The sequence below is a fragment of the Psammomys obesus genome, unplaced genomic scaffold, assembly GCF_907164565.1.
Source record: "Psammomys obesus unplaced genomic scaffold, mPsaObe1.curated_primary_1811, whole genome shotgun sequence".
NCBI lineage: Eukaryota > Metazoa > Chordata > Mammalia > Rodentia > Muridae > Psammomys > Psammomys obesus.
The window spans coordinates 13782147-13794153 of record NW_026592666.1 but is presented as its reverse complement, the minus strand read 5'-3'; the positions used below and the strand labels follow the sequence as shown (position 1 = coordinate 13794153).

The 12007-nt window shown below is 44.4% G+C and overlaps 1 protein-coding gene across 3 annotated transcripts in view; it reads left to right on the top strand.

Moving 5' to 3' along the window:
• The window catches only part of Dscam (DS cell adhesion molecule), a 527122-nt gene that overhangs the window by 287827 nt on the left and 227288 nt on the right, over positions 1 to 12007 (top strand). The window lies entirely within an intron of this gene.

Here is a 12007-nt window from a genome sequence, read left to right as displayed (position 1 = left end):
CCCAGAGAGCTCCCCCACACCCAGAGAGAGTTCCCCACACTCAGAGAGAGCCCCCCACACTCAGAGAGAGCTCCCCACACTCAGAGAGTTCCCCACACTCAGAGCTCCCCACACCCAGAGAGAGCTCCCCATACCCAGAGAGAGCTCCCCACACTCTGAGCTCCCCACACCCAGAGAGAGCTCCCCCATACTCAGAGCTCCCCTAGAACACCTGCCCCACCTCCATCCCAGCTTTCCAGGCTCTGTCCTGGAGACCCTGTTTTCAAAATAAATCTTTATTTAGGACCTTGAAATTCTCAGACTTTTTTCTGATCAAGATTTTGCATTCTTTTTCTCTTCTCTGTTCTTAGCATGTTGTGTCTCATCCCCATTGTCAAATCCTTGGATTCCAAATGCAGCCCCCTCATGCTCTTGCAGAAACACCCCACTGTGTCCAGGCTCATTTCTTAGTTCTTCTTTGTAGCCAGCACTGCTCACTTTTCTCTCCCTTGTCTCCTTGCTAGTCTTGGTCTCCAACTAAAACATTTTTCTAGATATGAGTGTCCCCAAAATGAGTGGCTAGTGTCCCTCAGCATATAAACAAACGAGTACTATTTACGTTGTTTGAGCTTTTTTGGTGTGGCTTTTAATCCTTAAATAATCCCCTTAAACTCTAATTTTATTTTTTTTTCTAAGGATTTATTCTGGAAAATCACCAGAAATCTAACTAGAGTAAAGATTAATGGCATACTCTAAGATCTGCACAGGCAAAGCTCTGATCATTAACAAACTAAACAGGGCAATTAGCTGCACAGTTGAATGCAGTGTGCGGCTTAAATTAGCTGTGTGTAATTGAGCCTCATTAACTGTGGGAGGAGTACACTGAGCAGATCTTAGTTACAGGAGGAAAATGTCTTTGTGAGATTGCTTTCAGTGTTTAACACATACATGCCAGCTGACTCTGGACCAGGAAGCAGAGATGAGTTTGGGCTGGCTCCACATGCCCCCACCTACAGGTATGCTGTTACTTCCAGTGCAGTGATTGCTTCCGGGCAGTTTGGCCTGCACTGTCATTGGCTGCCTTGATGACACCTTCCTCAACATCGCAGATTCCAACAAAGAGTGTTGGCAGGTGAGGTTGCAACCTGAACTAGAATGCCTTATTTTCTGATCCTGTTTTGTGAGCAAATCTCAAATTTGTAGTTCTTGAATACCCAGTCATTTGATGCAAGGTGGAGGGGAAGGGGAGAATAAAGATGGTTTTTTTGCCCCCCAGCTGTCACAGGCTGACACTCCACCTGAAGAACTGCATGCAGTTAGGTGCAGAGTCGGGAGGGCGTGCAGTGGCTGTGGGTGATGAGGAGGTAGGCACACACGGCCATCAGGTGTTTGGAGGGCAGGAATCACAAAGGTCGGGCAAATGTGAGCAGTGTCCTCACTCCCACATCTGTGCACACCAGTGGGCTAGCCTGGAAAGCAGGAAAAATCAGGCTACCTGTGCCATGTCTGCCCATCCCAGCCTCTCAGGTCCTCCTGTGTCCATGCTGCCAGGGCTTTGGTCTGCAGGTACAGGCTACACCCTGTGGCTCTCCTGGAGCAGGCTTCCAGTGTGTATGTGCTAGCACGGGGGGGGGGGGGAGTACAAGAAAAAGAATGCACTCTGCTCCTCTCCCAGCCTACCTCAGTGAGGACTGACTCCTTCAGTTACCTCTCTTCATTTGCATATGCAAACACACACATGCACATACCACATACATGGTATGTTGATCTGTGTATATCTGCGTTGTTACTCTAGATTACCTTGGAGATCTTTCTAGAGCTGTGGTACCTCTGAATTACTCTCATTTTAATCACTATGATTATACGTGGACCAACTTACTATCCAATCCCCCTCAGTTAACATTCTCTGTTTCTAACATGTTGGAGGACACTACAGCTCAGTGCGTTTAAGCCATGCTGGTATGTGGCTCTATGTGAGAATTCATGTGGGATAGAATCTTTGGAACAGACTGGGCAGAAGTATACTTGTAAGTTGTCCCCAGAAATGCTTCACCACTTAATACTCCATAAGACTGTTCATTTCTCTTGACCCCAGCAAGATTACATACTCTCAAACCTCTTTTGATTTTCTAATCTCCTGGGTGGAAAGAGCACATTTTAATTGGCACCAATGCAGTTGACTTCTAACTGGACTCTGTTTAGAAATGGAGGAAGATGATTGCTTTCTTTCATTTTCAGAAAACTGACATTTTCACTATATCAAATCATCTGTTCTTAGAATATGTGGCATCTTTCCATTTAGCCCAGTCTTTGATTTTGTCCTGGGGAATAGTTTAAAGTGTCTTTTAAGCTTGATTTGCACATTGATAGCTGTTGCACTGGATATTTAATGTTATGATTATTCTAGAAATAGGATCTTGCGTAACCAGATTATGACACAGCCCAGCTTTTATCTCACTTCATGCAACAATGCTTCCAAGAGGACAGCATCCCCTTGGCATGGCCCTGGGCCAGATGAGGAAGGGCAGAGCATAGGCTACCTGTAAGTTCCTGGGCAGGCAACAGAGAAGCACAGGTTGAGGTTTTGGTGGCTGCTGCGGTTGCCAGTCACTGCCCTGGGATGTCTCCTGCCCTCTCCTTAGCTAGGGTTTGGCCTGGCCCTTTCCTTTCACTGCCTCACAGGAGTGTTCTGAGCATCTCTGAGACAGGCTGCTCCTTCACATGTGGATCAGCTTCGGTGCAGCCATGTTCTCCTGGGAACCCGACTTCTCTAACAGAACCCCTCAGTCCAGGCTTTTTCCTGGCCCTCACTGAGAACACAGCATCTTCTGTGTCTGGATCAGGATTTCCACTGGTACTCTGCCATTTCTGTGCCTGAACTTTTCACAGAACACCAGGTCCTCTGACTTGTGTGACTTCATCCTGAAACAGCCCACCACAATCGCCGTGCTTCCAAACAAGGTCATTTTCAGAGAACTTCAGCAGATGATACTAGATGGTTAATGTTTTAGGCATACTTCCTCACCAGACATTTTAACCAGTTCCTCCTTCAGCTCTCTCAGATGAAGCTGCCAGTGCAGTCATTCAAGGAGCCATTGTCCCCAGGCTGTGTCCAGAGGTCCCATCTGTAGCCCCTGCTGCTGTCTCCAACACCGAGCGCAGAGGGTGCGGAGATCCCTGCCAGGAGACTGAGTCCTCTCTGACCCACATCCGCGCTGAGAGAAACTGAGAGCTTTGAAGGTCATCTTCTCTCTTTCTAATGTAGTGAGTGCTGTCTGAGCGCTCCAGTTTCTAAAAGTTATCTACTTGTTTCCAGGGCCGTCTCCTAACTCTTTAGAGTCAGGGCTTAGGCTCTGACTTCCTGATGCTGCCGTGCAAACCATCTTGAGGCACCATGGTTCAGGGGTGGCAGTCACAACCTAGACAGGTTCTTCATAAGGCATTACCAGGCAGGATCCCATTAGCAGAGCCATCAGCTCTTCTTATTATTTGCTCAGTTCAGACAGAAGTAGGGAAGGATAAAGAATGCAAACTAAAGAGATAGTTTGGAGTTGAAAAAAAAATCAAGCATGCTTTAAAAATCTTTTTGAAAGTTGTACCAGTCCTATTGAAGAACTAAGCCAGCCGCAAGGCAAAAAGCCAGCGAATCTAATGAAAGAATAATTAGTATCAAAATCCTAAAATGGGTTTGCTTTCGTGTCAGGAAGTGGTAGTATTCTAGGAGAACATCAAAGCACTTTTAATGGATTTTACATGAGGAAATAATCATATTAGAACCTAAAATGATATATTTTAGCTTTTACTTTTTTAATCTCAGTATATAGGAAGTGTTTTTATATGTAATTGAGTACGTGGTATATGTGTACCTGTTTGCATGTAGGCTGGTACGTGTGTGTGTGTGTGTGTGTGTGTGTGTGTGTGTGTGTGTATGTGTGTGTGCTTATGTGCACACACATAGGTGTGGAGGCTCAAGGTTGATGTTGGGTGTCTTCCTTGATCACAGCACACGTTCATTTTTGAGACATGGCCTCTCACTGCACCTGGTGCTTGTTGGTTCTGGCTACTCAAGCCCGCCATTCTATCCTGGGATTTCCTAACTGTGCCTTTTGAGTACCAACATCACACGTAGCCACTGCATATGGTGTAGATAACAGGGCTGAAAACTTAACGTCAGATCTGAGACCAGGAATGTATGAAGGGAGGAACCTAGGGAAAGACTGGGAATCAAGGATTCTGAGAACAAGTGAAAGAAGGGGAGAGTTTTCAGGCCTCACATGAGAGAGAGAAATGGAGGAGAGTCTGCAGAGATGTGATCTTGGTGGCTTAGTGTGGTGGCTTCATCCTGGCACCTGGGGATGACTTAGTATGGTGGCTTCATCCTGGCACCTGGGGATGACTTAGTGTGGTGGAGTTCATCCTGGCACCTGGGGATGACTTAGTGTGGTGGCTTCATTCTGGCACCTGGGATGACTTAGTGTGGTGACTTCATCCTGGCACCTAGGGTGACTTGCTGTGGTCAGACTCCACACCAACATCTAGGATGTTAAGGCTGTGTTCTTATGATTGCAGCAGCCTTGAACATTGCATGGAAAATGAGCTGGAGATGCAGGCCTGGCACTGAGTGTCTTTCTGCATGCATCATGAATGTAGAATAGGCATGCAGATGGATCAGTAACTAGTCTGAAGGTAGGAAGAAAGAGCCTTGCTCTTGGTACACTGTGAGAGATCCATAATATCTAATTTTCAGGAGTTCTTGGTGTATATCACATGTTCAGATCCTAAGCATCATGCCAGACTTTTCAAGCAATATGACAGTGACACCAAGGAAAGTTCCTCAGTTCCCACAATGATCTCGTGGTCCAGTTGCAGAGGCTTCTGAAGACAGCTGCTGTGACAAAATTCCACTCAGTAAGTGGCTCTAAGACTGGTGATACAGTCCTTATTTCACAGTTTTGGAAGGTAGAAATCCAAAGTGTCTGATGACTCATTCCTTGTTTAACACCCCTTCCTTGCCATGTCTTCTCACCCTAGAAAGAGGATGATCCTGTTTTCATGAAGGTGTGAAGCCCATCACAAGGCCCCAACCACATGACCTCATGTAACTGAATTACTGCCCCAAGCCCCCACCCCTGAACACTGTCACATAGTAGATTAGAGCTTCTCTGTATATATTTTGGATAGATAATCATTCCGTGTCCAACAGAATTCTCTGTGACTATTTTGCTCCACACTTCATCACTAGGAGCATAAAGATGTTCTTGGGCATACATTGTTCCACACCCCAGTTAACACAGCCAGGTCATGTTACACTGGCTCAACGTTTTGACACATGTTCCACTACGATGACACCAAGTTTCAGGAACATATACATATACAAGTACATGTCTACATACATGTATGTGTACACATACCTATAAATCATATATGTACATATACATGTATGCATGTGCCCTTGTGGTCCTGCAGATCAAACCCAGGTCCTTATGGATGCTAGGCCAGTACTCCAGCGAGCTCTACTCATGGTCAGATGGGGGAACTGTGCTATAAATCTCTTCCACATCATTTTTGTGCTCAGAGTTTTCTAATAAGGGATTAAAAACATAACTTAAGGGGTTGCGGATTTAGCTCAGTGGTAGAGCGCTTGCCTAGCAAGCGAAAGGCCCTGGGTTCGCTCCTCAGCTCTGGAAAAAAATAAAACATAACTGAAAAGCTCCTGGGAGTTCCTATGCAGCTGTCCTACTAAGTGCGCTATCTTCTGGAGTCATCCATCACTTCTCTCTTCACTCTCGAGGCTCCATTTTCGATAATGACCCCTGAGCCTTTAGGGTGGGAGTGGTAGTCCATATTCCCCTTAGGGCGGAGCATGCTGTAATTTCTTCGTTTCTGTTTCTCACCAGTTGTCGTCTATGTTAATGATTATCTACTGAAAATAGAATTCTCTCAGACCGTTTATGGGAGACATCTTAGGCTAAGGGAATAATTTTGAGTCAGTAAGGAGGCAGTTTACTATCCCACCAGTTTAGACATGCCGCAGTAGCAGTTTCTTCTTGGGGCCTGTGGTTTATCTAGCCATATGTTCTTGGCTCTGACACTATAGTAGCTATGGGTTTTACCTGGTGGAGTTGGGATTAAATCCACTCAGAAAGTGGTTGTTTACTCTGAGGTTGGTTGTGTCACTATTATGCTAGTGGGCATATCTTGCAGAGTTAATCACTGTATATGAAACTCAAAGCTCTCAAAGAGTTCATAAGAGTGTAAACAAAAGAAAACATTAAATAAGAAATATTTTTTTTAAATTAGCCCTTCCATGTTTGTGTGAATATTCCAATGTTAGCAACTGCTCCCACCTGGAAATTGGAGCCACAACTGTCTTTCTGACATCTGTTCAATGGTAAAACAAAGTGGGTATTTCTGATTTTCCATCTCTTTTAGAAGAACAGAAGTTTAGAGAGCTGAATGTCTTGACTGATGTTATACAGCAGGAAAGTGAGAAGAGATGGGTTAGTAGTGTTTGTTTCCACTGGATTCTGGAGCCTGGGTTTTCTCTGCGATCCTGAAAGATCTCCCAAAGTAGAGTGATTGGTCCACTGCATACCAGTGAAAAGGGCTTTCAGTTTGATTATCAGAGTCTGCACCAAATTAGCCAAGTAGGGAAACATCAGTTAATAATGATACCTTACCGGATGCAGTTAATCATTTATACCAGACCGGAGCAAGGGATAAATACAGGTTTGGGGATTAAATTCCTCCCTTCCTTTATGTTTTTAATCCTAAAACTCAAGGTGGTTTATGATAGAAGCTCCTTGGTCATAGGGCTGTGTCTGATAGGGCTGTGGCCAGTTTGCATTCCTGGAGCTCAGAGCCATGCTCCAGAGATGAGCATGGTCTGGGCCTTCATCACCTGCTCACCTATACAGAGCACCGGAGCATTGATAATCAGCTCAACACGAGGCGCAGCAGCTTTTTGAAGCTCAGCTGTTAAACCTGAGGCTTTCTACTATCTCAGCACATCAGAAAAGAGCTCTTGAGCATCTGCTGCTTTAACCCTGCTTTTGGAGCAACGGGACTGGAATGGCTGCGCTTCAGAAGGCATTGTCCTGTGTGCTTTCCATCCCCTGAGCCACACTGGGAGGCACGTGGCTGCAGAATGCCCATCCTGAGGGATCCTGCGGTGCCGAGCCACTACTGTGTAAATGCCCACTCTCTGAGGTAGTCCTGTTAGAGATACCCCACCAACCCATTTGGGGCATCTAGGCAAGCCAGCTAGACCAGGGTTTTGTCACAGACTTACTTAATGTGGCCCTACAATAGTGCTCACATTAGGTGACTGCAGGTTGGCAAAAACAAACAAAAAACCAGCCTATTCAGAGTCCTAATTGCACACTTGTTACTTTGCTCTGGACACTAAACATCACATCCGTGAGTGTGAAAAAAAAGCATAGTAGTTACCCAGGCAACAGGAACAGGCAACAAGGCTGGTGATAGAGGAGCTAGAAGAGGAAAAGTGATGGAGATCACGTTCAGCAGCCACTGAGTAGATGTTGAGAAGCCAGGGATGTTTCTTAGGCATCCCGTGACACCAGTCATCTCTGACGCTTGTGACAGCCTCAAAGCCCAAGATCACCCACTGCTATTACCCAGGTGACTCTGATTTGCTGACTGTATAACATGCCAAAAACTGTATACTGTAGTTGACAAGTACTGCCTCTTAAAACTCTGTAGTCTCTCCATGTAACCTACACCAAAAGTAATACTGTTACCTGTGAAATTTGCCTTTGGGCAACTGTGTAAGCAGGCAGATCTCAGCAGTTAAGGTGCGTATGAGGGTGGCCTTATTTTATTGCCTCTGATAATCCATGTTTAAGTATTTGCCTATGTTAAAAGTCTGTAACTTTCATAATTAGAGTCTATGAAATACTGTTTATACTCCATGAGATTATGGACAAACAGTTTGTTCCACACTGCTCAAGAGCCTCTCACGTCAGCCACAGGCACGGACCAGCAGAACGCCAGGTGACAACAAAGGCCTTGACACAACCAAGGCAATGCTCAACCAGGCTCATCACAGGCCTTTCTCACTTCTCCTCACCCCTGAAGGTCTCCCAGACCTTGGAGTTGAGATGGTGCAGGGACCATGGGCTTTCACACTCTCAAAGATGGATGGCCCCTATTCTTCTTCCTTGAAACATTTTTTAATGTTGATCAGTTTCGAGGTGGGATTCAGAGACAAAGCAGAGGTCATCAAAGACAGAGCCAGGCCAGCTCCCTGTCCATCCTCTGAATGTCTGGGAAAGGTTCACAGCAATACAAGATTCTGGTTCCTCTGAGGTGATCTTATGAATCTTCTCCATTTGAAAGTTAGCAGATTAGCGAGCACACACCCAAGACTGCACAGCACTGGCACTGCCGCCATGGGCACACTCCTCCTTTGCCAAAGAGCCGCCACAGCTAATGGCTCATCAGTTCTCAGGGAAATGTTTCATGCTCAAGAGCTGACAGCACCAGTGCGTGTTTCCTTTTCTTCCTTCTGTCTGTCACTGCACTTCAAAAGAGGAGGTTATTGGAGCATTACATAACTATGTAAAATATGTTGACAAAGAAAACATTTTCTGTTCCACACAGTATATATTGAAAAGAAATCCTTTCAGTGTGATGGCACATGTCAGGAGTTCTCGCTGCTGTCTTTTGAAGAACAGATTAAGCAAAATTATGTAAACTGTATAGAACTTGGAGAAATGTTTTTTAGCTTTCTATCATTAAATTTATTTTCCTATTTTGAAATAAATGGCTTGAAAGATAATAGTTTTAATAAATTTAAACTCTATGCAAAGGCAGTATTTGTGTTTATTGGTCTTTTATGTCTGTTATTTTCTCTTGCATAAGAATGTATGCTATTTTCATTTTATCAGTGCAACAGTCCTGTAAATGACATATGGTCCTTGCATGGCAGGACTTACAAGGAAGCAATGTCTGCAGCAGAAACTCAGAGACCCCAGGTTGGCAAACTGGACACTGGATATCAGTCTGTAAAGTACTCATCTGTAAAGTATACTGGATTTGATTCCTCCAAAATCAGATCAAGGAAACCAGGATGGCAGCATGGGATTGCAATCCCAAAGCTGTGGAGGTGGAGACAGGCAGAGTCTTCATTCTTGCTGCCATCCATTCTGGCTGAGTCAGGGAGCTCCAACTTAATAAGAGACAGTGTCTCAAAAAATGATAAACAGCCCTTGCTTTTGCTCGCTTGCTTTACCATGAGCCAAAGCCACTTGGTGAAGAGAGCTTATATTGCAGCTGACAACTTACAACTTATTACAGAAATCAAGATGGGAACTCAAGACATGAACCTGGAGAAGAAAAAGAAAGGAATGAAGCCCACTGCTTTGCCTCCATGCTCACCATCTACCTTCCTGAAGCAGTCGAGGCCTGTCTGTCAGGGAACAGCATCACCTACAGTGGGCTGAGCTTCTGGTATCAGTAAACAAATTCACTAGCATTAGGATAGATAAGCTTGCCAGGAGGAGGGACAGCAAGCAGGCAAACAGCAAAGTTGCCTTCTTTTGTGTCCGTTTATCTGGGTGGAAGGAGCTGCCTACATTGAGAGGAGGTCTTTCCGCCTCACATGATCTGATAAGGGAAATCCCAAGTGACTTGCACTTTGATTCCAGATCCAGCTGAGTTGACAACCATGATTAGCCATCACATTTCCTAAGGGGTGACAGTACTCCTTGTGCCTGCCCGGCCTCCAGACACATGAGAGCTCCCCTGTTCAGCCACACACATGAACATGCACGACACAAAGACACATGCACACACACCTGCTACACACAAGAATGTGCAGAGATATGAAGATGCTTCTATGCATACATAATATAGCTCTGTGTGTGTGTGTGTGTGTGTGTGTGTGTGTGTAGAGAAAGGGAGACAGTACATATATATGGATATAAAATGAAGATTTCTGATAATTTTACAATGAGAAACCACAGAAACTGTCAACTGAACTGAAAAAAAAAAAACCAGAAATAGATGATATTTTTGCATCTAGTCTTTTTTCCAGATAAAAATCACGTTGTCTATCAGGTGGAATCAGATTCCATGCAGAAACACTGCATAGAGTTTCCCAAGAGTGACAAAAGTGGCCCAAGCCACCCTCCAGTTGATGACAGGACTCATGCCAGAGTAGTTTCTGTAGCTTTACATGTTTTATTTTCAAATTATAACTGAACAGTGTGTCGTGCCTAAAAATGTAGATTTTATACTACAAATTTAGAAGTTTATATTTTCAAAGGAAATGCAATCTCATTCTTCTGAAAGCTCTGGTTTTTGATACAGTCAGTCTGTGCAGCCAGAATTATGGAGGGGGATAAGACCACAGCCAAGGTGTGGAGCAGGGAGCTGAGCATCCATCCCCCTCCCTGAGAGCAAAACAGTAGCTCTCAGGTTTTAGATTCATTATTTCAAAACTAACTGAAAAGGAGCCAGATACCTACAAACCCTGAATATACAAAGAGCTGAACTCTGCCCTAGGCAAAAAAACAAATATTGCTGATGGCTCTAAGGGAACACAACAGCATTCCCTGGGGAGTGCGTGAAACACGTTACTGCTTTGTTGTTTGTTGTTCAACACTTTTGTGTTTTGCTGATGTACTTTAAATTGATGCAAAAAGTGCATGCTCCTTCACGAGGAATTTGCAATAGAAAATGTATTTTCTCTTTACTTATTGCATCCTAAAAGTAGGTGAATAGTTCCAGAAAATCTGCTAAATGAGGCACATAGCAATTACATGTCAATTTTATTGCTATGAGAGAAATAAATATCTAGCTGGAGTGTGAATTTATAAGATGATATGTTTTTTTGTAATATAATAAAGAAAATATCCCAGTTTATCCAATAGAAAAGCTGAAACAGATTGGACCCTTAAGTAAATACATAACAGCTTTTAACAATTGTGTGAAGATTCTTCAAGTGGAGAAAATAGTTCTCAGAGGGATTGGTTGATGTCAAGTTGTTTCCATTCTATTTTTAATTTTTTTTCTATTAGCTCTTTGAGAATCTCAGACAATGTGTTTTGATCACACTCATTCCACCTCCAAATCCTCCTGGTTCCACTCCCTTCCCTGCCCACCCAACATCATGTTTTCTTGTGTATTTTACCCATTAGATCCATCTGTGCTGTCTGTACATTCTTGGATGCATGGTCAGATGCTGCGAACCTTTAACACAGTTCCTTGTCTCTGGGGTGACCCTTACCATGAAATTATTTTGTTGCTATTTCATCACTGTAATTTTGCTACTATCATGAATCCTAATGTAAGCATCTGATATGCAGGATATCTGAAATGTAACCCACAAGGAGTTCTTGGCCCTCATTGAAAACCACACCCTAGAAAGTGGCTGACTTACAAAGGGACGTTTTCCTGTGAAGATGACTTTCCCTCTCCCCGCAGCTCTCAGCTGCAGGTAGCTCCTTACTTAGTGGGACTTTGTGGCCACCCCTCCTCTCTAGGCTGGGATTTGGTCTGGTTTGAACTTGGGCAGGTTTTGTGCATGCTGTCACAACTGTTTTGCAACTGTCCTGTTAGAACCAGAGATGCTGTTTCCTTGTGGTTGTGCACTGCCTCTGGTTCTTACAGGATATCCATCTGCACCACCTCTGCAAGATCCTTGAGCCTTGAGGGAGAGGTGAGGCTCTATCTGGGATAGACATTTATTCCACAGCCTCACACTTTGCACCTTGACCAGTTGTGGGCCTCTGTTCTAACCATGTTGCCTGCAGAATGCAGCTTTTCTGGTCAGGGTTGAGGAGCACACTAATCTAGAGGTCCAAGGTTGAGCTGCAGGGGACAGTCATTAAACTACAGGTTCAATGTTGAGCTGCAGGGGACAGTCACTAATCTACAGGTTCAATGTTGAGCTGCAGGGGACGGTCACTAATCTACATGTCCAACATTGAGCTGCAGGGGACGGTCACTAATCTACAGGTTCAATGGTGAGCTGCAGGGGACGGTCACTAATCTACAGGTTCAA